Raw genomic sequence first — 27158 nt, 5'->3', positions numbered from 1 at the left:
TTACTCGAACCTCTGCTACCCTAGGAATGACGGTAGAAATTTTGGAAATTGGATTTCGTGATAAGAAATCCACATGAGCCATTCGGCTACCCTTTCTATACTCAACACTAAAATCAAAGGCCTGTAAGTACGCCCAACACCTGTGCACTCTTGGTGTTAACTCTGTCTTTGTTTGTGTCGCTTTTGGTGAATTGCAGTCAGTGTGCACCACAAATTTTCTACCTTGTAGGTAATGTCTGAAATTTTTCACGGCGTTGTGTACCGCTCATACGAATGCTATTTGGCTTCCGTGGCCGTTGTACTCTTGTTAAAATATTCGGCTACTCTACGTTTTCCATCTATTTTATGCATAAGCATTGCGGCATAGCTATCGGCACTGGCATCTGTGTGCAGTTCGATTTCAAGTGTGGGATCGAAAATTGTTAGAAGGGGGTCTTTGGTGAGTACTTCAATAATCTTCTGTCCAACTTTCTCATGCTCATCTTACCAGACAAATGTTTTGAGTTTAGAAGTCAGCTGATAAAGTGGTTATATCTTTTCCGAGAACCGTGGGACAAATTTTCTGAAATACGATACCAAACCTATAAATTGTCTTAATTGCGTCACAGTAGTTGGTGGGGAAAGGACAGAAAGGCCTCAATCTTACTGGGATTCGGTTTAATTTCGCCATCTTTACACACTTATTTGCATTAAACGTAAAACCCGCCTCTGACAAGACTTCTCTTCTTTCTTTTGTATGGAATCAGGGTGAATTGGTATCTCGTAAAATCCGCTGGCCATGTCCAAAATAGAAAAATATTTACCTCCTCGCAGGTGATCTATCTGATCAGAAATGAATGGTAGTGGGTATTTATCAGAAATCGTAATTGCATTTAGCTCACGGAAATCGATACACAAACTATCGCTGCTATCCTTCTTTTTGACCAACAACATTGGGCTTGCAAATGGCGATCTGCTCGGACGAATCACATTGGATTTAATCATTTCGTCAATTTTTTCTCTAACTTAAAATTTTTTATCTGCACTGAGCCGATAGGGACATCTTTGAACAGTCTTATTCTCATCTCTTAAGCGAATTTCTAGTGCACCTGTAGTTACGTGTTTAGAAGGGATTCCACTTAAAAAATGATCAGAATATTTTTCCAAAATGTTTTTTAATTTGCATTTATCAATCTCACTTATGTCTATGTTGCTGTCTAGTAAATTTTCCAAACTGTATGTATTTTCTTGTACAGCATTAACAATGTTAGCTTTGTAGATATTAAATTTATCAGTTTCAATTATAACGCAAACCCAAGCTTAATATTTCTTGACCAATCATTATGTCATGCTTTAAATAATTATCCAATACTACATGAAACAAAATTTCTAAATTATATTGCGATATTTGAACAGTGGACAAAATTTGCAGATGACTCTTCAAAATATTATCACCAATTCCTCTTAACACGACTAGGTTATTTATTCTTTTTCCAGAAATTTTGTTGGATAATTTTTCTTTTATCAAAGAGCACTCGGCACCCGAGTCAAAAAAAATGGAAATGCTTAACCCAGTTGATAGAGCAAACCTTAAACTTGTCCATTCCATGCGCACGACCTTTGGGACACACTGAAGCCACATGCCCTACTTCATCGCAGTTGTAGCATATGATGTTTGGACGATCCTTCCCTGCGGAACCGCTGCCTCCTTCGTACGTCTTTCCTTTACCGTGTGATGAATACTCCATCCGGGCATGGCACTGGGCATACTTGTGTCCCATTTTTCTGCAAAAATGGCACATCATCTGCGACTGGATTCGTAGTTTCTTCTTTTCCGTAGCTGGCGAATGTTCATCTTGTTCGTGCTTACGCTTATTGAACGCGTATGCCTGCAACTGTCGTTGTAGCTCATTGCGCGTCGTCACATTTGTTGTGAAAACGCAACGCAGCAAATTATTATCAATTTGAGCCATGTGGGCTAAAGTTATTGACACCGCAATCTCCTCAATATCTTTAGCCTTCAATTTAAACAGTAGTAGGGTGATTATGCGACTCCCATACTCAGCATAGCTCCCTCCGGATTTGGGACGCCCGTTTAAAACGTTCATCACTGCAGCAGCCGTTGTCTCAATGCCCACAAATCGTTGGATGAATAATTCCATGAATTGAGTCCAAGTGATGCCGGCGAAGCATACTTGGGAGAGCCATAGAGAGGCACTGCCTTCCAGCGCCTTGCTGAGAGCTATCACGAATGCGCTGCCTTCAATTATATTGTCTGCGAAGATCAAATAAATCAATTAGATCATTTTTCATCTTTCCAAGTGAACGGACGTGTTTTTTTCTTGCGCTCTCGTTTTGTATAAAAGTTTGAATCTAACCACCGGGGTTAACTTAAATTTTCTAATTTGTGTTTATAACTTCCCGTTCACTTCGCGTGTGCATGCTGCTATTCTAATTTGTGTATATAATTGGTTTTATTTTCCAATTAAGTTGTGCTGCTAGTGCTAGCTTTTGCATATTTTGCATTCCTTTTTGTGCCTTCTTCGTCTAGCTTTTGTTTGCGCCGTCGCAACAGCTAAACGTTTTATCCGCTTATCTCCCACGCTCTCCCACTCTCTCACCTTAGCTGTGCCGCTGCACTTCTTATCTTATTCGATCTCATTCGCTCTCATTCGCTCTCTCGCTCTCGCTGCGACTCTTCACTTCTTTCTTCATAGCTCTGTTGTTATTTCTTCCAAGTACAAGTACAGTGGTAAGTCCTTATAATGTCCGGAAATATTGTCTGTTTCGTCAAAACCTGCAAAAAGGCAATTGCTGCAGGTGACCTTACAATCGGCTGCTGGCTGTGCGACAACGTCATGCACGCCAAGTGTATTGGAGTTGCAGCTCGGACGGTGGGCGATGTAAAAAAAAAACATCGGCCTGCGTTTCTGTTGTGAGGCTTGTCGCGATGTAGAAAGGGAGATGATGTCTTTCATACGGCAAACCAAAAGCGGTTTTAAGGGCATTTTAACGAGTTTTCGTAAAACTGTTGTATGTATGTATGTTCTTGGCGCTGGACACCCAATTTAATAGCCTAACGCTATTAAATGAGTCTCCTAGGCGCAAAAAAACTGCTATTGGTGGGCAGCATGTAGACGGACCCCAACTACCTGCAACAGGCTCTCAGCAGCAGCCTCCCACGGTACAGCCCTCGACCTCAGCATTAATTCCCAGAGTGCTGAGATCGAGCTCCAGAAAAGATTCGGTACCCGAACGTGCAGCGGGAGTGGCCGTACCGCCGGTGATTTCTGATTTGTCCCGGGGGGTCGCAAATATTGACCCCTCAAAGACCCGTGTTTAACGATATATCTGCCCAAGGTGTTAGGCCCGGAATACCGGCGACCAATGGCACGGCAGATAACCAAAAGCCCTTATAGCGGTTCCACCGACGAGACATATTTTTGTCTCGCGGCTCTCCCCTGACCAAACATCGGAAGATGTTCTCGCCTTTATACAAGGCAACACCAGAGCCGATAAAACTAAGATTAAGGTGGAAATTTTAAATTTTCTTACGCTAGGGATATTTCATCTTTCAAAATAAATGACCCTAACGAGCGCTTTAACACTATTTGCTCTCGCAACTTCTGGCCAGAGTACTTATATTCTATAGCCTTTCGTTTGCATCTCACGTTATTGTGCTTACAGAAACATGGTTAAAGCCGGAGATTCTGAGCTGATGGTTTCCAGTAGACTTTTGGATAGAGACCAGTTGATAGTTCTAGGAGATTTTAATATCCCTGGTGCTATTTGGTGCTCAAATAATGCCACCAATATTCTCCATACACCTACACAACATGACTTTATCGCTGGCTTGTTTGATATTTCGCAGTCTGAAGTCAACCATGTACCAACATTTCTTAGTGCGATTGCTCGTTTGTTATTTTGTCTCTGATCCGGCGAGAGTCAGTTTAGCAAGGGTGGCGCCTCTGACGCAGCCCGAAGATCCTTATCATCCAACTTTCGATGTGACTCTTGATATTGGGTGTGACGTACAGAATACTTCTGACCGTCCAGCCAATAAAGTCCTATGTTTTCGGAAAACGGACTTGGAACGGCTGAATAATTTTATAAACGAGTACATGTGCACTGACATGGCAGTTGCCGTCGATATTTTACAGTGCCATGAATTCATTTTTTACTGAATGTGTTCCGTTATATTATCCGTTATATTAATCCTTCCTCGCTTTCATTTGAAAATACTACCGCAAATAATGATCAGGCCATAGCCGATCTATTTTCGCAGTTTTTTCAAACAACCTATTCTAGCTCTTCGTATCTACACCAGACCTATTCCTACGACATACCCAAATTAAACTTAATTTTCTGTCCTAGCCTATACTAAAACTCTCTCCTTTTGGATCTTCATCGTGTCAAGCCGCTTTATTCGCCAGGTCCCGACGGAATTCCTGGCTGTGTGCTCAGGTATTGTGCCGACGCCCTGTGCTATCCCCTTCTGAAATTGTTTACCTTGTCCTTGGAAACCTCCCACTTTCCCATTATTTGGAAGGAATCGTTTATTATTCCTCTCCACAAAAAAGGTAGCAAATTGGATGCCAGCAATTATAGAGGAATCTCTAAGTTGTCGGCCATCCCTAAATTATTTAAAAACATTATCACCCCTCACTTACAGCACCTTTGTAGATCGGTTATTTCTCCATGTCAACATGGTTTTATGAAGCGAAGACCAACAACAACAAATCTTTTGGAGCTCTCTTCCTATATTATAAAGGGCTTCCATAATATTTGTCAGACAGAAGTAATCTATACTGATTTCAGTAAAGCATTTGACTCTGTTAACCATTCTCTCCTCGTTAGAAAACTCGATTCAATGGGTTTTCCAAGTGATTTTCTTAATTGGATCTCAAGTTATTTGAATAGCAGGGCGCAAAGGTTCTCTTTAAGAATAATTTATCCAATGTTCTAAGGGTTACATCTGGCGTCCAGCCATGAAGCCATTTGGGACCCTTATTGTTTACATTGTTTATAAATAACCTGCCCAAAGTCTTAACATACTCCAGAGTGCTTATGTACGCGGATGACGTCAAGCTTTGCGTGCAATACAATGACGTCGCCTGCCAGTCGGATTTACAAACAGATCTTAATAATTTTCAAACTTGGTGCCGTGTAAACTTATTAAACTTAAATGGCTCGAAATGCAAGCTAGTGACATTCTCTCGTGTCGTTCCTAAGCTTGCTACTTACACGCTGAACTGTTGCTCTTTGGAAAGAATTAATACTGTTGACGATTTGGGCGTCCACTTGGACCCAAAACTTGACTTTATTGATCATATTTCGTCTATGGTGAATAGGGCCAGGGGTGTGCTTGGATTTATTAAACGGTGGTCGAAGGAATTCAATGATCCTTATATACTTCCTTAGTTCGTTCTATCCTAGAATATGGATGCTGCGTTTGGAGCCCTCAGTACGGCGTCCATAGTAAACGCATTGAGTCGGTTCAAAAGAACTTTTTACTTTTCGCTCTACGCGGTTTAAATTGGGATGCAAACCAAAGATTACCTTCCTACTCTAGTAGACTCCTATTAATATACTTGCCGTCCTTAGTCAATCGTAGAACGATGCTAGGGATAACCTTTATTTTTAACCTTATACATGGTGTTGTGGAAAGTGCTGACTTGTTGAGTCAGCTTAATTTCCATGTACCATGTAGAACTACTAGATCCTATATCCCATTAGTGTTGCGCCACTGTAGAACCTCCTTTGAACTGCATGAACCTTTTAGAGTGCTATGTGCAAATTATAATGATTTGTACACACTAATCTCTAACGTAGATACCCTTCCCAAATTAAAATCTTTAATACTAACACACTTAGTAAGCATGCAAGCTAACAATCTGGCAGCACGCCGGTAGTCAATTTACTCGTATTCTGTCCTATATTTTCCATCGCGCCTACTAACACCTAACCCAAACAGGCACGTGCCTGGTGTCATACGGGCCACTTGAATGTACTGACCTTAGTGTATCAACGTCCAAGAGATAGTCGTGCACCAAGCTGATGCATCCGCTCGAGTACCATCGGGATTTAATTCGGGCAGTGTCACGTGCGTGGTCTTCTCCTCCGACGCCGGTGCTTTTGGTGTCTTCATGGTTTTTAGTTTTTCCCAAACTTTAATTCTAATCCACTTAGTGGAGGTGGGTAAGGATGCATCAGACTAAGGCAAGAACAGCATAGGCTTTGCTGTAGTATATTCCTTGGGCACTTGATGCATCGAGTCGACTCGCAGGTGAAAATCAATTTGATGGACACCACTCTAAAATGCTTCCCCTCAAGTCAGGCGTGTAACGCGACCCGTGACCTCTGACTATAAGGTTCTTAGTTGAGGTGTTAATGGCTCTGGGGCGGAGCCCCACTCTGTCGAATTCGGCGGGCAGTGCTAAGGCAAGCACTCCCCAAACGACACAACAAACAACAAACTCTACCAAGACGAGCCACGTCAAGGTGAGACGGGTAGAAAACCAGCCAAAGTCGTTCAGCCATCAACAAAGGAAGGCGCAGGCCAGCAAGGCAAGGTTCATTCTGGCAATGATAGCAAAGAATGAGAAGGAAGTCAAAGCTGACCGAGAGCGACATCCTTCGTATTAACGGCGAAGAAATTCAGAGAGGCGGCAAAAGACACACTTGTCATGACACTGGTGGACGAGCTCAATGACGATGGGTGCCTGCTAATGGAGAAATGGGAGGAGGTCGAGACCAGACTGTCTGAGATGGTAAAATACAAATTACTATCGGAGCCATCTGGGTGATGAGGCTCGACGACGAGTCTCCGAAGGACTTCCTGGCAGAGTGCGTTGCTAAGATTAGCAACAAACATAGTTCCTACCAAGGATATCCCAAGGAGACTTCGGGCTCGCATCTGGTTGCTAAAGGGGCAATCAAACCGTGAAGGAGTGATCAAGACTTTGCGGACACACAATCCAGGGGTCCATATGGAGGACTGGGCTAACGTCAAGGCGGAGCGGGAGATGAAGACAAGCCAACCGTTCTTGTTCCTCATCAACCAGCGATACCTAGATCGACTGGAGAAATTTGACCAAAAGGTTCGGTATGGCATTAGAAAGGCGTAGCTCGCACGCTTCAGCAAATCTTGCAGTCCTTTTCCGAGAAGGACATCGACATCGGCCTAATACAAGAGCAATGGTCGGGCAAATCTCTAACATGGCTCTAAAAAAATACTCAGCTCGACAGGTAGGCCAAAGGCGGGTATAATTATTAAAACAAACCTTAACGCACTTCTATATCCCTACCTTAGGAACTCAGATCTGGCAGTGGCCAGGTCAGGGACAGCCATACTCATAGCCTCCGGCTATATGACCCCTGAAGCTTTCTTTAGGGCGATGAAGTGGGCTGAAGAGAAGAAGGTGCGACGCCAACGCTAGGCACACTTAATGGGGACGTAAGGAAACAAATGAGAGGGGTGAGTCTCTTTTCGATAATTTTATATATCGTAACGGCACTATTTGTAACAAGGGCGACACGCCCACCTTCATTTTTCCAAGTACGGAAGAATTTTAAGTCTGGGAAGAGACATAACTCTCCAAATTGAGCACAGCAAATTTAAGGTAGAAAAATGGAGGGTCTCGACACAACACTCTTTTTCTCACCATAGAAACATATTCTTTGAAATCTCGATGCCGACACAGGGGACAGCGCCAAAGCGCAATCCCCGCAACACTGACTGGTACAAATACGAGAAAATTGTTCAGTCTAAGGTGAGAAATAGAAATACCAAGGTTTGGTCTACCCCTGAAGGAATCGACAAGGATGTCGAGGACTTCAGTAACATTTTCAAAAACGTGTTTAAGGAGTCATGCAAACTCACGTAATCAAAAACATACCCACAAGGAGATACAGAAAGAATACAATAATAGAAGAAACAATCGTGGAGCAGCTACTGCGAATCGCTAGAAGGAACAAAAGGCACGGCTAGGCTGAGCAAGATACTAGCAAGAGGGTGAACTAGCCCTACACTAATAAACAGGCCTGACGGCACAGGAACGATGTCAGCAGATAAGTCACTAGAAACACTACTGGACACACAATTCCCAGGAAATCAGATAGAAGAGTATAGAACAACGGAAATTCATAGAGCAATCCAACAAATACGAGTGGAAGAGATAGTAGATAGATAGAGATACTATAGAAGGGATCCATTGGGCAATCGACTCCTTCAACAAGTGCAAAAGTCCGGGTCCGGACGGAATTATACCAGCAATGCTACAAAAAACAAAAACATGCATGGGAAGTTGGCTACAAGTAATCTTTCAAGCATGTAGAAAAATAGCACACATACCACTTCCGTGGAAGGAAGCAAGAGATTACAAGCCGATAAGCCTGACCTCATACTGGATATTCACATCAGAAGTAAAACGTAGAAAAGCCTTTGCGACGCACAACATGCATACAGGAAAGTCAGATCCACAGAGACAGTACTTCATGAAGTGGTACGATACATAGAAAAGGCTCAGCTCTTCAAGAATATCAATCTGGCCAACATCTTAGACATAGGGATGGTCCTTAAAAATGTTAACGCCGACTCTATCCTGAGCACCCTCAACAAGGTGGGAGTTGAAGAAGGCATCAGAACCTGGATCGGTGCAATGCTTACGAGCAGACGGATAACAGCCCAACTGAGTGGAGCTCATCACACATATTTGTGAAGAGAGGCACACCTCAGGGAGGAGTTCTGTGTCCCTTGCTTTGACTGATAAGCATGGATGACACATTGAAAGCACTTAACAGTGAAGGTGTAAAAGTGGTTGCATACGCAGACGACGTAGTCCTACTGACTTCAGGACCCTTTCCCGACGTCATTAGCAAACTGATGACAAAGGCACTCACCAAAGTCAATTCATGGGCAAAAGCCTGCGGATTGGGGATCAACCCAGGTAAAACGGAGCTTATGCTCTTCACAAGAAGAACAAAAATCCCTAGCCTTAATAAGCCTCAGATAGAAGGCATAAAACTTGGACAATCGCTACAAGCAAATTATATGGAAGTGATACTACAAAACATCAACGAAAGAGTCAAAAAAGCTTTTATTAATAGGAGTCTACTAGAGTAGGAAGGTAATCTTTGGTTTGCATCCCAATTTAAACCGCGTAGAGCGAAAAGTAAAAAGTTCTTTTGAACCGACTCAATGCGTTTACTATGGACGCCGTACTGAGGGCTCCAAACGCAGCATCCATATTCTAGGATAGAACGAACTAAGGAAGTATATAAGGATCATTGAATTCCTTCGACCACCGTTTAATAAATCCAAGCACACCCCTGGCTCTATTCACCATAGACGAAATATGATCAATAAAGTCAAGTTTTGGGTCCAAGCGGACGCCCAAATCGTCAACAGTATTAATTCTTTCTAAAGAGCAACAGTTCAGCGTGTAAGTAGCAAGCTTAGGAACGTCACGAGAGAATGTCACTAGCTTGCATTTCGAGCCATTTAAGTTTAATAAGTTTACACGGCACCAAGTTTGAAAATTATTAAGATCGGTTGTTAAATCCGATTGGCAGGCGACGTCATTGTATTGCACGCTAAGCTTGACGTCATCCGCGTACATAAGCACTCTGGAGTATGTCAAGACTTTGGGCAGGTTATTTATAAACAATGTAAACAATAAGGGTCCCAAATGGCTTCCTTGCGGGACGCCAGATGTAACCCTTAGAACATTGGATAAATTATTCTTAAAGAGGACCTTTTTGCGTCCTGCCATTCAAATAACTTGAGATCCAATTAAGAAGATCACTTGGAAAACCCATTGAATCGAGTTTTCTAACGAGGAGAGAATGGTTAACAGAGTCAAATGCTTTACTGAAATCAGTATAGATTACTTCTGTCTGACAAATATTATGGAAGCCCTTTATAATATAGGAAGAGAGCTCCAAAAGATTTGTTGTTGTTGGTCTTCACTTCATAAAACCATGTTGACATGGAGAAATAACCGATCTACAAAGGTGCTGTAAGTGAGGGGTGATAATGTTTTTAAATAATTTAGGGATGGCCGACAACTTAGAGATTCCTCTATAATTGCTGGCATCCAATTTGCTACCTTTTTTGTGGAGAGGAATAATAAACGATTCCTTCCAAATAATGGGAAAGTGGGAGGTTTCCAAGGACAAGGTAAACAATTTCAGAAGGGGATAGCACAGGGCGTCGGCACAATACCTGAGCACACAGCCAGAATTCCGTCGGGACCTGGCGAATAAAGCGGCTTGACACGATGAAGATCCAAAAGGAGAGAGTATTAGTATAGGCTAGGACAGAAAATTAAGTTTAATTTGGGTATGTCGTAGGAATAGGTCTGGTGTAGATACGAAGAGCTAGAATAGGTTGTTTGAAAAAACTGCGAAAATAGATCGGCTATGGCCTGATCATTATTTGCGGTAGTATTTTCAAATGAAAGCGAGGAAGGATTAATATAACGGATAATATAACGGAACACATTCAGTAAAAAATGAATTCATGGCACTGTAAAATATCGACGGCAACTGCCATGTCAGTGCACATGTACTCGTTTATAAAATTATTCAGCCGTTCCAAGTCCGTTTTGCGAAAACATAGGACTTTATTGGCTGGACGGTCAGAAGTATTCTGTACGTCACACCCAATATCAAGAGTCACATCGAAAGTTGGATGATAAGGATCTTCGGGCTGCGTCAGAGGCGCCACCCTTGCTAAACTGACTCTCGCCGGATCAGAGACAAAATAACAAACGAACAATCGCACTAAGAAATGTTGGTACATGGTTGACTTCAGACTGCGAAATATCAAACAAGCCAGCGATAAAGTCATGTTGTGTAGGTGTATGGAGAATATTGGTGGCATTATTTGAGCACCAAATAGCACCAGGGATATTAAAATCTCCTAGAACTATCAACTGGTCTCTATCCAAAAGTCTACTGGAAACCATAGCTCAGAATCTCCGGCTAACAAGCACAATAACGAGAAAGGCTATAGAATATAAGTACTCTGGCCAGAAGTTGCGAGAGCAAATAGTGTTAAAGAGCTCGTTAGGGTCATTTATTTTGAAAGATGAAATATCCCTAGCGTAAGAAAATTTAAAATTTCCACCTTAATCTTAGTTTTATCGGCTCTGGTGTTGCCTTGTATAAAGGCGAGAACATCTTCCGATGTTTGGTCAGGGGAGAGCCGCGAGACAAAAATATGTCTCGTCGGTGGAACCGCTATAAGGGCTTTTGGCAAGGCGGATTGGTTATCTGCAGTCAATATTTGCGACCCCCCGGGACAAATCAGAAATCACCGGCGGTACGGCCACTCCCGCTGCACATTCGGGTACCGAATCTTTTCTAGAGCTCGATCTCAGCACTCTGGGAATTAATGCTGAGGTCGAGGGCTGTGCCGAGGGAGGCTGCTGCTGCGAGGCCGTTTCAGGTAGTTGGGGTCCGTCTACATGCTGCCCACCAATAGCAGTTTTTTTGCGCCTAGGAGACTCATTTAATAGCGTTAGGCTATTAAATTGGGTGTCCAGCGCCAAGAACATACATACATACAACAGTTTAACGAAAACTCGTTAAAATGCCCTTAAAACCGCTTTTGGTTTGCCGTATGAAAGACATCATCCCCCTTTCTACATCGCGACAGGCCTCACAACAGAAACGCAGGCCGATGTTTTTTTTTTACATCGTCCACCGTCCGAGCTGCAACTCCAATACACTTGGCGTGCATAACGTTGTCGCACAGCCAGCAGCCGATTGTAAGGTCACCTGCAGCAATTGCCTTTTTGCAGGTTTTGACGAAACAGACGATATTTCCGGACATTATTAGAACTTACCACTGTACTTGTACTTGGAAAAAATAACAACAGAGCTATGAAGAAAGAAGTGAAGAGATGGAATAAAGATAAGAAGTGCAGCGGCACAGCTAAGGTGAGAGAGTGGGAGAGCGTGGGAGATAGAGCGGATAAAACCTTTAGCTGTAGCGACGGCGTGAACAAAAGCTAGACGAAGAAGGCACAAAAGGAATGCAAAATATGCAAAAGCTAGCACTAGCAGCACAACTAAACTGGAAAATAAAACCAATTATATACACAAATTAGAATAGCAGCATGCACACGCGAAGTGGACGGGAAGTTATAAACACAAATTAGAAAATTTAAGTTAACCGCGGTGCTTAGATTCAAACTTTAATACAAAACGAGAGCGCAAGAAAAAAACATGTCCGTTCACTTGGAAAGATGAAAGGTAGGAGATGATTTATATATATTTTTTTTCTTGGTATATTAAAAGGCTATTTATTAATATAGCTATTATTATTATTTTTAACAATTTAATTATATTGTGTTTGTTAAGTTTTGTTCTTTTTATGATATTTTTCAGGCCAACAGCTGCCCGAATGTGAAATTTTTCAATCTGCGACTTCCATCCGTGGATGTCTCCATGGTCCGTGGTGATGTGTCTTGTCAGTTGGCTTGGGTATTTTTGTACTTTAGCTCGGTATCTCTTCGGTGCTTCACTTAGAAAATCTCCTATTATCGGCCTCGACAGCTCTCGCTGAGTGCCAGTGTTGCGAATGTACCATTTCGCACCGGTAATACGCCTCAGGAACTTAGCTAGGAACTCTTTGCTCCTCAGCAAATTTGTTTTTTTTTCGCTGCTCCGCATATGGGAATGCTATATTTCTATATAGGAAAAAGGATTGACAAATAGACTTTTCTTTTGTAAAATTAGCTTGCTGCTTTATGGGGCCCATCCACAGTAGAACATGTTGGCCGAGCATGTTGAGCTGGACGAAATTTTCATCGTTAGTGGTAGTGCTCGCGTACAAATTTCGTGTTGGTCGAGCCGCTCGAACGCAACAACATGCTCGGCAATGGATGGCAACGTTGGCACGAACATCATTTGAAGCAAACGTTTGAAGCGACAAAAACAATTTATTTATTTTAATTGAAAACTTTATATTCCAGCCAAAGGCGCAAACATTAATTGCCAAAAGTGCAATTATAGTGGCGCTGTCGTTGTCCGTTGTTATGTTTGCTTCTCAAAGATTTGCAAGGAAATGATGTTTGCGAGCATGTTGCCACTAGTTGATGGCAAATGAAATTTTTTCTCGACGAGCGGTCAACATGTTCTACTGTGGATGTGCCCCATTAGGCAGAGAGCCGACGAACTCGCTTTGCTGCCTCCTCCTGCTTGCCCCTGGTTTTCTTGATATACGATGCAAATTTGAGCCGGGAATGTAAGATTAGCCTCAGGTAGGTGAACTCCTTGTGTTGCGGAAGAAGCTGGCAATAAAGGAAGACTCCAGGGCTAGTCCCTTTCCTTCACTTCTCAGGACTAATATCCACGTTCCACCTGCACGCCCTGTCCTCAAGCTCAATTAAAAGTTGTTGAAATTATCAGTGACCTCATAAACACATTTGGAGCTGCAAAGTATGGCTATGTTATCAGCGTTGGCGGTTATGCAGTCATCCCTCCTGTCTTCTAAGTTCTTCAGCGGAGCATCGTCCATTAAGAGGCTGTTAGATAATTTCTTAGAACGCTACCTTGTAGAACTTCAGACCTAATAGAGAAGGAGCATATTCCGTCCTGAACCACCTGAAATGTCCTACGCTATACGAAACTTATGGTAATGGCATAAAGTTAAGGGCGCAAAAGTGTCTTGATCTTCGAGATCAGGCCAGGCTGCTCTGTCAAACGCCTGGCTGGTTTCATACGAGCCACTTGAGTGTACTGACCGTAGTGCATTAAAGTCCATTTATGAACTCACATCCCTATGAATGAAGGTAGAAGTAAACAAGTAAAACATTTTGTACGACTCTTTTGAAACAGAATTGGTGGCTTGGATCGATCTCGTTGCATCACCCATCTGCGGCAGACCGGAGCCTATTTCAGGCGGTCTTGCGACTGGATCATTTTCCCCAGTTAAAGTTTTTCGCTTCGGTTTTCATTTTGATTTTAATATTCTTATAAATTTGAGGTCCTCTTTATGACTAACTTAGCATACTTTATTTTATTCAAAGGGATCTTATTCTCGGAAAGACTACTACTGTAGCCAGACATGCGCTGGCGCCAAAGTTGCCACTCAATCTCCAGGAAGGAAGAAGTGCGGTGTATTGCTGGCAATAATGGCCGAAAACAAAGAGACCGGGTGTGCCGATATCACATATTTATAATTATTTTATCTTTAAGAATATGAAAATAAAATAAACATAATTAAACACAAATTAAAAAAAAATTTAGATATAAACATATTTATATATAAAAATGGCTTCACTAAAGGAAAATAGAGATAATAATAGAATGGCATGAATTACATATATAAAGTACTAAATAAAATAAAAATCGAATTCGATAAGACTTTATTAATACTGCACCCAAGCTTATACCAGTTTTTGAACAAGATTTATTGATACATTACAAATAATAGAAGCAATAAAATGCGAACACGAGGAATTATATAATATAAACAAAGCTAAACGGTGTTGCCAGAAATAGCAGTAAGTGAAGTCATTTCTAGATTAAAAAGCAACGTCAAAGGCGAAACGGTAGACGTTTTGTAAGCAAAACTGATTAACTTACAGCAACGCAATAAAAGTGCTAACCAATATACATACATCATAGATTGAGCAGATGATAAAAGCTTTGTTTAATAGTTGCACAGAGGCAACTCGGCAGCCAAACACTGTCCTATACTACAAAAATTATCCCCAGCGCGGTGGAAACCGCGGACGAGGAAATTATAGATGTAACTATCGTGGTCTAATTATAAATTACAATATCTACAATAGTACCTATTATAACAATGGACTAGGCCAATTTAGAGGAAACTAGACTAAAAATAAGACAGTATATTGATTCAAAATCGAGAAATTAAGCATGGCATTTACATAGCAAATACCATAGCACCAACTTAAAAAGACTTCATAAGACTACTAATTAATGCTACATATAAAGATCAAGTAGTCAGCACAAATAACAGCAGTTGAATCACTTTCGAACTAATAAGTAGTCAAAATTAATAAAGAAAATAGGAAATATTCTGTATCATCTCAACTTACAAAAAAATGTCCTCCACAATTCAAATCACAGCTTCAAGCTTATGGACCAAATATAATTATATACAAGGATTGGAAACCGAACCAATAAGTACAAATAATTTTTTTAAACAAAAATGAGATTAAAAGATGATTAACAAGTATATACAAAAAACTACAGGAGCCCACACAATCAGGTGAACGAAGCACAGAAACAAGTCGGAAATTAATTACCGAAGGGTATCTGGAATCATCTGGAAAATATCTGAATATTTTTTTCTTTCTGGACGTTGATGCACTACGGTCAGTACATACAAATGGCCCGTATGAAGCCAGGAACGTGCCTATTGGGTTAAGTGTCAGTAGGCGCGAATGGAAAAATAGAAAACAGGACAAGGAAATTAACTGGCGTGCTGCCAAATTGCTTGCCTGCATGTCTACTAAGTGGGCTAGAATTTAAGTTTTTAGTTTTGGAAGGATATCTACGTTGGAGATTAATGTGTAGAAATCATTATAATTTACATACAACACTCTAAAAAGTTCATGCAATTCAAATTCACTAAAGAATTATAGGATCTGGTATTTCTACTTGGTACATAGAAATTGACCGGACTCAATAAGTCAGAACTTTCCACGTCACCATGAATGAGGTTAAAGAAGAAGCTAATGCCAACCATAGATCTACGGTTAGCTAAGGATGGTAAGTTAATTAGCAGGAGCCTATTAGTGTCAGAAGGTAATCTTTGGTTTGCATTTTTGGGTCAAAGCGGACGCCCAAATCTTCAACTAAAATAATTCTTTCAAAAAAGCAGCAGTTCACCGTGTAAATAGCAAGCTTAGGAGCGACACGAGAGATTGTGAAAAATATTGAGATCTGTTTGCAAATCCGACTGGCAGGCGACGTCATTGTATTGCACGCAAAGTTTGACGTCATCCGCGTACATAAGCACTCTGGAGAATGTCAAGACTTTGGGCAGGTCATTTATAAACAATGTAAACAATAAGGGTCCCAAATGGTCCCATTGGATAAATTATTCTTAAAGAGAACCTTTGCGTCCTGCCATTCAAATAACTTGAGATCCAATTAAGAAGATCACTTGGAAAACCCATTGAATCGAGTTTTCTAACGAGGAGAGAATGGTTAACAGAGTCAAATGCTTTACTGAAATCTGTATAGATTACATCTGTCTGACAAATATTATGGAAGCCCTTTATAATATAGGAAGAGAGCTCCAAAAGATTTGTTGTTGTTGGTCTTCGCTTCATAAAACCATGTTGACATGGAGAAATAACCGATCTACAAAGGTGCTGTAAGTGAGGGGTGATAATGTTTTTAAATAATTTAGGGATGGCCGACAACTTAGAGATTCCTCTATAATTGCTGGCATCCAATTTGCTACCTTTTTTGTGGAGAGGAATAATAAACGATTCCTTCCAAATAATGGGAAAGTGGGAGGTTTCCAAGGACAAGGTAAACAATTTCAGAAGGGGATAGCACAGGGCGTCGGCACAATACCTGAGCACACAGCCAGGAATTCCGTCGGGACCTGGCGAATAAACTGGCTTGACACGATGAAGATCTAAAAGGAGAGAGCTTTAGTTTAGGCTAGGACAGAAAATTAAGTTTGATTTGGGTATGTCGTAGGAATAGGTCTGGTGTAGATACGAAGAGCTAGAATAGGTTGTTTGAAAAAACTGCGAAAATAGATCGGCCATTGCCTGATCATTATTTGCGGTAGTATTTTCTAATGAAAGCAAGGAAGAATTAATTTTAGGCTTACGTTTAGTGTTAACAAAATTATAAAACTCTTAAATAGTTTTTATAACACTGCGCGTTCAGAACGGTAGTTTGCCTAGATCTGATTCATAGCAATTTTTATTTTTATGTCGGTTGAGCTCTTTAGTAAGTCACGGAGGTTTATTTGAGATTGGTGGATAGTATAACGGAACATGAATTCATTGTAATTGTCATTGTAAAAAATATCCACGGCAATTGCCATGTTAGTGCACATGTATAGATCGGACCAATTGAACTCGTATATAAAATTATTCAGCAGTTCAAAGTCCGTTTTGCGAAAACCCTTTACTCATTCTTCAACCACAGCCAGAGGACCGCCCTGGCTAAACTGATTGTCGCAGGATCAAAGACGAAACAAAGATCGAGCAAGCGCTGTAAGGAATTTCGCAGATGGTTTACTTGAGACAGCGAAATGTCGAACAAGCCAGCGATAAAGTCATGATGTGTAGAAGTTAGGAGAGTATTGGTGGAATTATTTGACCACCAAATAGCACCAGGGTTATTAAAATCACCTAGGAGTACCAACTGGTCTCTATCCAAAAGTCTACTGGAAATCATCTGAATAGAGGAAAGGTGATTCCAATTAATAGGAAGTTCCAACAACGGAGGTATGTAGGAATAGGGAATAAAAATGGAGCTACCATCACACAAAGGAATTCAACATCGTTGCATTCCTCGAAGGTTAATAATTCTGACGTGAGTGAGGAGTCCGCCGCTATAAGAACTCCATACCCGCGTCTGATAAGGCGATCTAGCCGATATACCGTGAACACAGCTGGAAAAACTTCTTACACCCTGGGTAGATATATCGATATACACGGGACTTTGAGGGGTCAATATTTGCGACCCCCCAGGGGAGCAAAACAGAATCTCCGGCTGTACGCCACTTCCGTGAGCATCCATTAAGAGATGCTTTAGGAGTGATCAGGCCTAGGTCTAGAATAAGATGTGCTAGCTATGAATTTATTTTCTCATTAATTTCCTTATTGCCATGGACCCCATTACTTAATGCTGATTAAGAATATATATGATTTATAGGGTCGGAAATGACTCCTTCACTGATAAAAATTATATTTTCCCTCTGTTGCAGCTCGAGAGATGGCGCTTATTCTCTATCCCTCTCTGTTCCAGCTAGAGAGGTAGCTCTTTCCCTCTCGCTCTCTTTCTCTGGTATCATTGATCGGGAAGTATAAATAGAGGTGCTTCGATCGCCGCGATCTCAGTCTGTCCTAGGGGTACCTAGTGTTAACATCGATAGTAATAGTGATAGTGATTACCCTTCGACGGAACACATCCAGATAAACCGGAAGAGATCTTCGGTGCCATGATAATTCTAATTGAAGTCACCACGATTATAAGTCGATACTGGAAGGAATTACATCTAAAGTGATAGTGAAAGAAGAACACTTCGATGAATCCATATCGTAAGATGATACTTAATTAACTCACCAGGAATATAACTCTACATCGGAAGGAGTTAAGCAATGACGAAAGATGACGTGTCCTCTACTGGGGTAAGTGTTTACTTTGACAATTTATCATTATTATATTTTAAACATTAAGAGATGCTTTAGGAGTGATCAGGCCTAGGTCTAGAATAAGATGTGCTAGCTATGAATTTATTTTCTCATTAATTTCCTTATTGCCATGGACCCCATTACTTAATGCTGTTCAAGAATATATATGATTTATAGGATCGGAAATGGCTCCTTCACTGATAAAAATTATATTTTCCTCTACGATTCCTGAAACCGAAATTTTTATTTCATAATTGTTTTAGTATTTTTTGGGAAAGTCAAAGTTTAAAATCGCATATACTTTGTCTAAAATGCATTAATTTCAACTCGGAAACCACTCCTTTGTTAGTTGTTCGGCGCTTAACAAATCTGCATACTAAATTGAACTTTTTTAGAAATCCAATTTTTTTTTTTAGATTTTTCACAATTTTAATGATGTAACCCCTTTAATTTTTTAGGGAAAATTTGGAAAGTCAGTTGGCAATCTGAGATGGCCAGAAAGATTCGCCTGTTAATGCTGATTAAGAATATATATGATTTATAGGGTCGGAAATGACTCCTTCACTGATAAAAATTATATTTTCCCTCTGTTGCAGTTCGAGAGATGGCGCTTATTCTCTATCTCTCTCTGTTGCAGCTAAAGAGGTAGCTCTTTCCCTCTCGCTCTCTTTCTCTGGTATCATTGATCGGGAAGTATAAATAGAGGTGCTTCGATCGCCGCGATCTCAGTCTGTCCTAGGGGTACCTAGTGTTAACATCGATAGTAATAGTGATAGTGATTACCCTTCGACGGAACACATCCAGATAAACCGGAAGAGATCTTCGGTGCCATGATAATTCTAATTGAAGTCACCACGATTATAAGTCGATACTGGAAGGAATTACATCTAAAGTGATAGTGAAAGAAGAACACTTCGATGAATCCATATCGTAAGATGATACTTAATTAACTCACCAGGAATATAACTCTACATCGGAAGGAATTAAGCAATGACGAAAGATGACGTGTCCTCTACTGGGGTAAGTGTTTACTTTGACAATTTATCATTATTATATTTTAAACATTAAGAGATGCTTTAGGAGTGATCAGGCCTAGGTCTAGAATAAGATGTGCTAGCTATGAATTTATTTTCTCATTAATTTCCTTATTGCCATGGACCCCATTACTTAATGCTGTTCAAGAATATATATGATTTATAGGATCGGAAATGGCTCCTTCACTGATAAAAATTATATTTTCCTCTACGATTCCTGAAACCGAAATTTTTATTTCATAATTGTTTTAGTATTTTTTGGGAAAGTCAAAGTTTAAAATCGCATATATTTGTCTAAAATGCATTAATTTCAACTCGGAAACCACTCCTTTGTTAGTTGTTCGGCGCTTAACAAATCTGCATACTAAATTGAACTTTTTTAGAAATCCAATTTTTTTTTTAGATTTTTTACAATTTTAATGATGTAACCCCTTTCATTTTTTAGGGAAAATTTGGAAAGTCAGTTTTGCAATCTGAGATGGCCAGAAAGATTCGCCTGTTAATGCTGATTAAGAATATATATGATTTATAGGGTCGGAAATGACTCCTTCACTGATAAAAATTATATTTTCCCTCTGTTGCAGTTCGAGAGATGGCGCTTATTCTCTATCCCTCTCTGTTCCAGCTAGAGAGGTAGCTCTTTCCCTCTCGCTCTCTTTCTCTGGTATCATTGATCGGGAAGTATAAATAGAGGTGCTTCGATCGCCGCGATCTCAGTCTGTCCTAGGGGTACCTAGTGTTAACATCGATAGTAATAGTGATAGTGATTACCCTTCGACGGAACACATCCAGATAAACCGGAAGAGATCTTCGGTGCCATGATAATTCTAATTGAAGTCACCACGATTATAAGTCGATACTGGAAGGAATTACATCTAAAGTGATAGTGAAAGAAGAACACTTCGATGAATCCATATCGTAAGATGATACTTAATTAACTCACCAGGAATATAACTCTACATCGGAAGGAATTAAGCAATGACGAAAGATGACGTGTCCTCTACTGGGGTAAGTGTTTACTTTGACAATTTATCATTATTATATTTTAAACATTAAGAGATGCTTTAGGAGTGATCAGGCCTAGGTCTAGAATAAGATGTGCTAGCTATGAATTTATTTTCTCATTAATTTCCTTATTGCCATGGACCCCATTACTTAATGCTGTTCAAGAATATATATGATTTATAGGATCGGAAATGGCTCCTTCACTGATAAAAATTATATTTTCCTCTACGATTCCTGAAACCGAAATTTTTATTTCATAATTGTTTTAGTATTTTTTGGGAAAGTCAAAGTTTAAAATCGCATATATTTGTCTAAAATGCATTAATTTCAACTCGGAAACCACTCCTTTGTTAGTTGTTCGGCGCTTAACAAATCTGCATACTAAATTGAACTTTTTTCGAAATCCAATTTTTTTTTTAGATTTTTTACAATTTTAATAATGTAACCTCTTTCATTTTTTAGGGAAAATTTGGAAAGTCAGTTGTCAATCTGAGATGGCCAGAAAGATTCGCCTGTTAATGCTGATTAAGAATATATATGATTTATAGGGTCGGAAATGACTCCTTCACTGATAAAAATTATATTTTCCCTCTGTTGCAGCTCGAGAGATGGCGCTTATTCTCTATCCCTCTCTGTTCCAGCTAGAGAGGTAGCTCTTTCCCTCTCGCTCTCTTTCTCTGGTATCATTGATCGGGAAGTATAAATAGAGGTGCTTCGATCGCCGCGATCTCAGTCTGTCCTAGGGGTACCTAGTGTTAACATCGATAGTAATAGTGATAGTGATTACCCTTCGACGGAACACATCCAGATAAACCGGAAGAGATCTTCGGTGCCATGATAATTCTAATTGAAGTCACCACGATTATAAGTCGATACTGGAAGGAATTACATCTAAAGTGATAGTGAAAGAAGAACACTTCGATGAATCCATATCGTAAGATGATACTTAATTAACTCACCAGGAATATAACTCTACATCGGAAGGAATTAAGCAATGACGAAAGATGACGTGTCCTCTACTGGGGTAAGTGTTTACTTTGACAATTTATCATTATTATATTTTAAACATTAAGAGATGCTTTAGGAGTGATCAGGCCTAGGTCTAGAATAAGATGTGCTAGCTATGAATTTATTTTCTCATTAATTTCCTTATTGCCATGGACCCCATTACTTAATGCTGTTCAAGAATATATATGATTTATAGGATCGGAAATGGCTCCTTCACTGATAAAAATTATATTTTCCTCTACGATTCCTGAAACCGAAATTTTTATTTCATAATTGTTTTAGTATTTTTTGGGAAAGTCAAAGTTTAAAATCGCATATATTTGTCTAAAATGCATTAATTTCAACTCGGAAACCACTCCTTTGTTAGTTGTTCGGCGCTTAACAAATCTGCATACTAAATTGAACTTTTTTAGAAATCCAATTTTTTTTTTAGATTTTTCACAATTTTAATGATGTAACCCCTTTCATTTTTTAGGAAAAATTTGGAAAGTCAGTTTTGCAATCTGAGATGGCCAGAAAGATTCGCCTGTTAATGCTGATTAAGAATATATATGATTTATAGGGTCGGAAATGACTCCTTCACTGATAAAAATTATATTTTCCCTCTGTTGCAGCTCGAGAGATGGCGCTTATTCTCTATCCCTCTCTGTTCCAGCTAGAGAGGTAGCTCTTTCCCTCTCGCTCTCTTTCTCTGGTATCATTGATCGGGAAGTATAAATAGAGGTGCTTCGATCGCCGCGATCTCAGTCTGTCCTAGGGGTACCTAGTGTTAACATCGATAGTAATAGTGATAGTGATTACCCTTCGACGGAACACATCCAGATAAACCGGAAGAGATCTTCGGTGCCATGATAATTCTAATTGAAGTCACCACGATTATAAGTCGATACTGGAAGGAATTACATCTAAAGTGATAGTGAAAGAAGAACACTTCGATGAATCCATATCGTAAGATGATACTTAATTAACTCACCAGGAATATAACTCTACATCGGAAGGAATTAAGCAATGACGAAAGATGACGTGTCCTCTACTGGGGTAAGTGTTTACTTTGACAATTTATCATTATTATATTTTAAACATTAAGAGATGCTTTAGGAGTGATCAGGCCTAGGTCTAGAATAAGATGTGCTAGCTATGAATTTATTTTCTCATTAATTTCCTTATTGCCATGGACCCCATTACTTAATGCTGATTAAGAATATATATGATTTATAGGGTCGGAAATGACTCTTCATGATAAAAATTATATTTTGTTGAGTTGAGAGATGCGTTATTTTATCTTTGTTCAGTAAAGAGGTAGTTTTCCTTCGTTTTTTTGTATCATTGATGGGAAGTATAAATAGAGGTGTTTGAGCGGATTCAGTTGTTAGGGGTATAGTTTAACATCGATAGTAATAGTGATATGATTACCTTCGACGGAACACATCCAGATAAACAGGAAGAAATCTTCGGTGCCATGATAATTCTAATTGAAGTCACCACGATTATAAGTCAATACTGGAAGGAATTACATCTAAAGTGATAGTGAAAGAAGAACACTTCGATGAATCCATATCGTAAGATGATACTTAATTAACTCACCAGGAATATAACTCTACATCGGAAGGAATTAAACAGTGACGAAAGATGACGTGTCCTCTACTGGGGTAAGTGTTTACTTTGACAATTTATCATTATTATATTTTAAACATTAAGAGATGCTTTAGGAGTGATCAGGCCTAGGTCTAGAATAAGATGTGCTAGCTATGAATTTATTTTCTCATTAATTTCCTTATTGCCATGGACCCCATTACTTAATGCTGTTCAAGAATATATCTGATTTATAGGATGGAAATTTTTTTTTTTAGATTTTTTACAATTTTAATGATGTAACCCTTTCATTTTTTAGAAAATTTGGAAATAGTTTTAATTGAGATGGAGAAAGATTTGCTGTTAATGTGATTAAGAATATATATGATTTATAGGTCGGAAATGATCTTCATGATAAAAATTATATTTTCCTCTGTTGCAGTTCGAGAGATGGCGTTATTCTCTATCCTTCTGTTCAGTAGAGAGGTAGTTTTCCCTCTCGCTCTTTTTTGTATATTGATGGGAAGTATAAATAGAGTGTTTGATCGCCGCGATCTCAGTTGTTAGGGTATATGTTAACATCGATAGTAATAGTGATAGTGATTACCTTCGACGGAACACATCCAGATAAACAGGAAGAGATCTTCGGTGCCATGATAATTCTAATTGAAGTCACCACGATTATAAGTCGATACTGGAAGGAATTACATCTAAAGTGATAGTGAAAGAAGAACACTTCGATGAATCCATATCGTAAGATGATACTTAATTAACTCACCAGGAATATAACTCTACATCGGAAGGAATTAAACAGTGACGAAAGATGACGTGTCCTCTACTGGGGTAAGTGTTTACTTTGACAATTTATCATTATTATATTTTAAACATTAAGAGATGCTTTAGGAGTGATCAGGCCTAGGTCTAGAATAAGATGTGCTAGCTATGAATTTATTTTCTCATTAATTTCCTTATTGCCATGGACCCCATTACTTAATGCTGTTCAAGAATATATATGATTTATAGGATCAGAAATGGCTCTTTCACTGATAAAAATTATATTTTCCTCTACGATTCCTGAAACCGAAATTTTTATTTCATAATTGTTTTAGTATTTTTTGGGAAAGTCAAAGTTTAAAATCGCATATATTTGTCTAAAATGCATTAATTTCAACTCGGAAACCACTCCTTTGTTAGTTGTTCGGCGCTTAACAAATCTGCATACTAAATTGAACTTTTTTAGAAATCCAATTTTTTTTTTAGATTTTTTACAATTTTAATGATGTAACCCCTTTAATTTTTTAGGGAAAATTTGGAAAGTCAGTTGGCAATCTGAGATGGCCAGAAAGATTCGCCTGTTAATGCTGATTAAGAATATATATGATTTATAGGGTCGGAAATGACTCCTTCACTGATAAAAATTATATTTTCCCTCTGTTGCAGCTCGAGAGATGGCGCTTATTCTCTATCCCTCTCTGTTCCAGCTAGAGAGGTAGCTCTTTCCCTCTCGCTCTCTTTCTCTGGTATCATTGATCGGGAAGTATAAATAGAGGTGCTTTGATCGCCGCGATCTCAGTCTGTCCTAGGGGTACCTAGTGTTAACATCGATAGTAATAGTGATAGTGATTACCCTTCGACGGAACACATCCAGATAAACCGGAAGAGATCTTCGGTGCCATGATAATTCTAATTGAAGTCACCACGATTATAAGTCGATACTGGAAGGAATTACATCTAAAGTGATAGTGAAAGAAGAACACTTCGATGAATCCATATCGTAAGATGATACTTAATTAACTCACCAGGAATATAACTCTACATCGGAAGGAATTAAGCAATGACGAAAGATGACGTGTCCTCTACTGGGGTAAGTGTTTACTTTGACAATTTATCATTATTATATTTTAAACATTAAGAGATGCTTTAGGAGTGATCAGGCCTAGGTCTAGAATAAGATGTGCTAGCTATGAATTTATTTTCTCATTAATTTCCTTATTGCCATGGACCCCATTACTTAATGCTGTTCAAGAATATATATGATTTATAGGATCGGAAATGGCTCCTTCACTGATAAAAATTATATTTTCCTCTACGATTCCTGAAACCGAAATTTTTATTTCATAATTGTTTTAGTATTTTTTGGGAAAGTCAAAGTTTAAAATCGCATATATTTGTCTAAAATGCATTAATTTCAACTCGGAAACCACTCCTTTGTTAGTTGTTCGGCGCTTAACAAATCTGCGTTCTAAATTGAACTTTTTTAGAAATCCAATTTTTTTTTTAGATTTTTTACAATTTTAATGATGTAACCCCTTTCATTTTTTAGGAAAAATTTGGAAAGTCAGTTTTGCAATCTGAGATGGCCAGAAAGATTTGCCTGTTAATGCTGATTAAGAATATATATGATTTATAGGGTCGGAAATGACTCCTTCACTGATAAAAATTATATTTTCCCTCTGTTGCAGTTCGAGAGATGGCGCTTATTCTCTATCTCTCTCTGTTGCAGCTAGAGAGGTAGCTCTTTCCCTCTCGCTCTCTTTCTCTGGTATCATTGATCGGGAAGTATAAATAGAGGTGCTTTGATCGCCGCGATCTCAGTCTGTCCTAGGGGTACCTAGTGTTAACATCGATAGTAATAGTGATAGTGATTACCCTTCGACGGAACACATCCAGATAAACCGGAAGAGATCTTCGGTGCCCTGATAATTCTAATTGAAGTCACCACGATTATAAGTCGATACTGGAAGGAATTACATCTAAAGTGATAGTGAAAGAAGAACACTTCGATGAATCCATATCGTAAGATGATACTTAATTAACTCACCAGGAATATAACTCTACATCGGAAGGAATTAAGCAATGACGAAAGATGACGTGTCCTCTACTGGGGTAAGTGTTTACTTTGACAATTTATCATTATTATATTTTAAACATTAAGAGATGCTTTAGGAGTGATCAGGCCTAGGTCTAGAATAAGATGTGCTAGCTATGAATTTATTTTCTCATTAATTTCCTTATTGCCATGGACCCCATTACTTAATGCTGTTCAAGAATATATATGATTTATAGGATCGGAAATGGCTCCTTCACTGATAAAAATTATATTTTCCTCTACGATTCCTGAAACCGAAATTTTTATTTCATAATTGTTTTAGTATTTTTTGGGAAAGTCAAAATTTAAAATCGCATATATTTGTCTAAAATGCATTAATTTCAACTCGGAAACCACTCCTTTGTTAGTTGTTCGGCGCTTAACAAATCTGCATACTAAATTGAACTTTTTAAGAAATCCAATTTTTTTTTTAGATTTTTTACAATTTTAATGATGTAACCCCTTTCATTTTTTAGGAAAAATTTGGAAAGTCAGTTTTGCAATCTGAGATGGCCAGAAAGATTCGCCTGTTAATGCTGATTAAGAATATATATGATTTATAGGGTCGGAAATGACTCCTTCACTGATAAAAATTATATTTTCCCTCTGTTGCAGTTCGAGAGATGGCGCTTATTCTCTATCTCTCTCTGTTGCAGCTAAAGAGGTAGCTCTTTCCCTCTCGCTCTCTTTCTCTGGTATCATTGATCGGGAAGTATAAATAGAGGTGCTTCGATCGCCGCGATCTCAGTCTGTCCTAGGGGTACCTAGTGTTAACATCGATAGTAATAGTGATAGTGATTACCCTTCGACGGAACACATCCAGATAAACCGGAAGAGATCTTCGGTGCCATGATAATTCTAATTGAAGTCACCACGATTATAAGTCGATACTGGAAGGAATTACATCTAAAGTGATAGTGAAAGAAGAACACTTCGATGAATCCATATCGTAAGATGATACTTAATTAACTCACCAGGAATATAACTCTACATCGGAAGGAATTAAGCAATGACGAAAGATGACGTGTCCTCTACTGGGGTAAGTGTTTACTTTGACAATTTATCATTATTATATTTTAAACATTAAGAGATGCTTTAGGAGTGATCAGGCCTAGGTCTAGAATAAGATGTGCTAGCTATGAATTTATTTTCTCATTAATTTCCTTATTGCCATGGACCCCATTACTTAATGCTGTTCAAGAATATATATGATTTATAGGATCGGAAATGGCTCCTTCACTGATAAAAATTATATTTTCCTCTACGATTCCTGAAACCGAAATTTTTATTTCATAATTGTTTTAGTATTTTTTGGGAAAGTCA

The 27158-nt window shown here is 39.1% G+C and overlaps 1 long non-coding RNA gene across 2 annotated transcripts; it reads left to right on the top strand.

Annotated features, from left to right (window-relative positions):
* Positions 1 to 14957: 14957 nt before the first annotated feature.
* LOC110188918 (uncharacterized) lies at positions 14958 to 16270 on the top strand. 2 transcript variants are annotated; one of them, XR_002319936.2, is made up of 3 exons: positions 14958 to 15144; positions 15214 to 15732; positions 15800 to 16270. It is a non-coding gene; the product is annotated as an uncharacterized LOC110188918 (long non-coding RNA). The 2 variants fall into 2 exon arrangements; XR_015272585.1 differs by having other exon boundaries at positions 15214 to 16270.
* The last annotated feature ends 10888 nt before the right edge of the window (positions 16271 to 27158 follow it).

The sequence above is a fragment of the Drosophila serrata genome, unplaced genomic scaffold, assembly GCF_035046125.1.
Source record: "Drosophila serrata isolate PLE 108 unplaced genomic scaffold, ASM3504612v1 contig_55, whole genome shotgun sequence".
Taxonomy (NCBI): Eukaryota; Metazoa; Arthropoda; class Insecta; order Diptera; family Drosophilidae; genus Drosophila; species Drosophila serrata.
The sequence above is the reverse complement of the archived record's forward strand: the minus strand, read 5'-3'. Positions and strand labels throughout refer to the sequence as shown.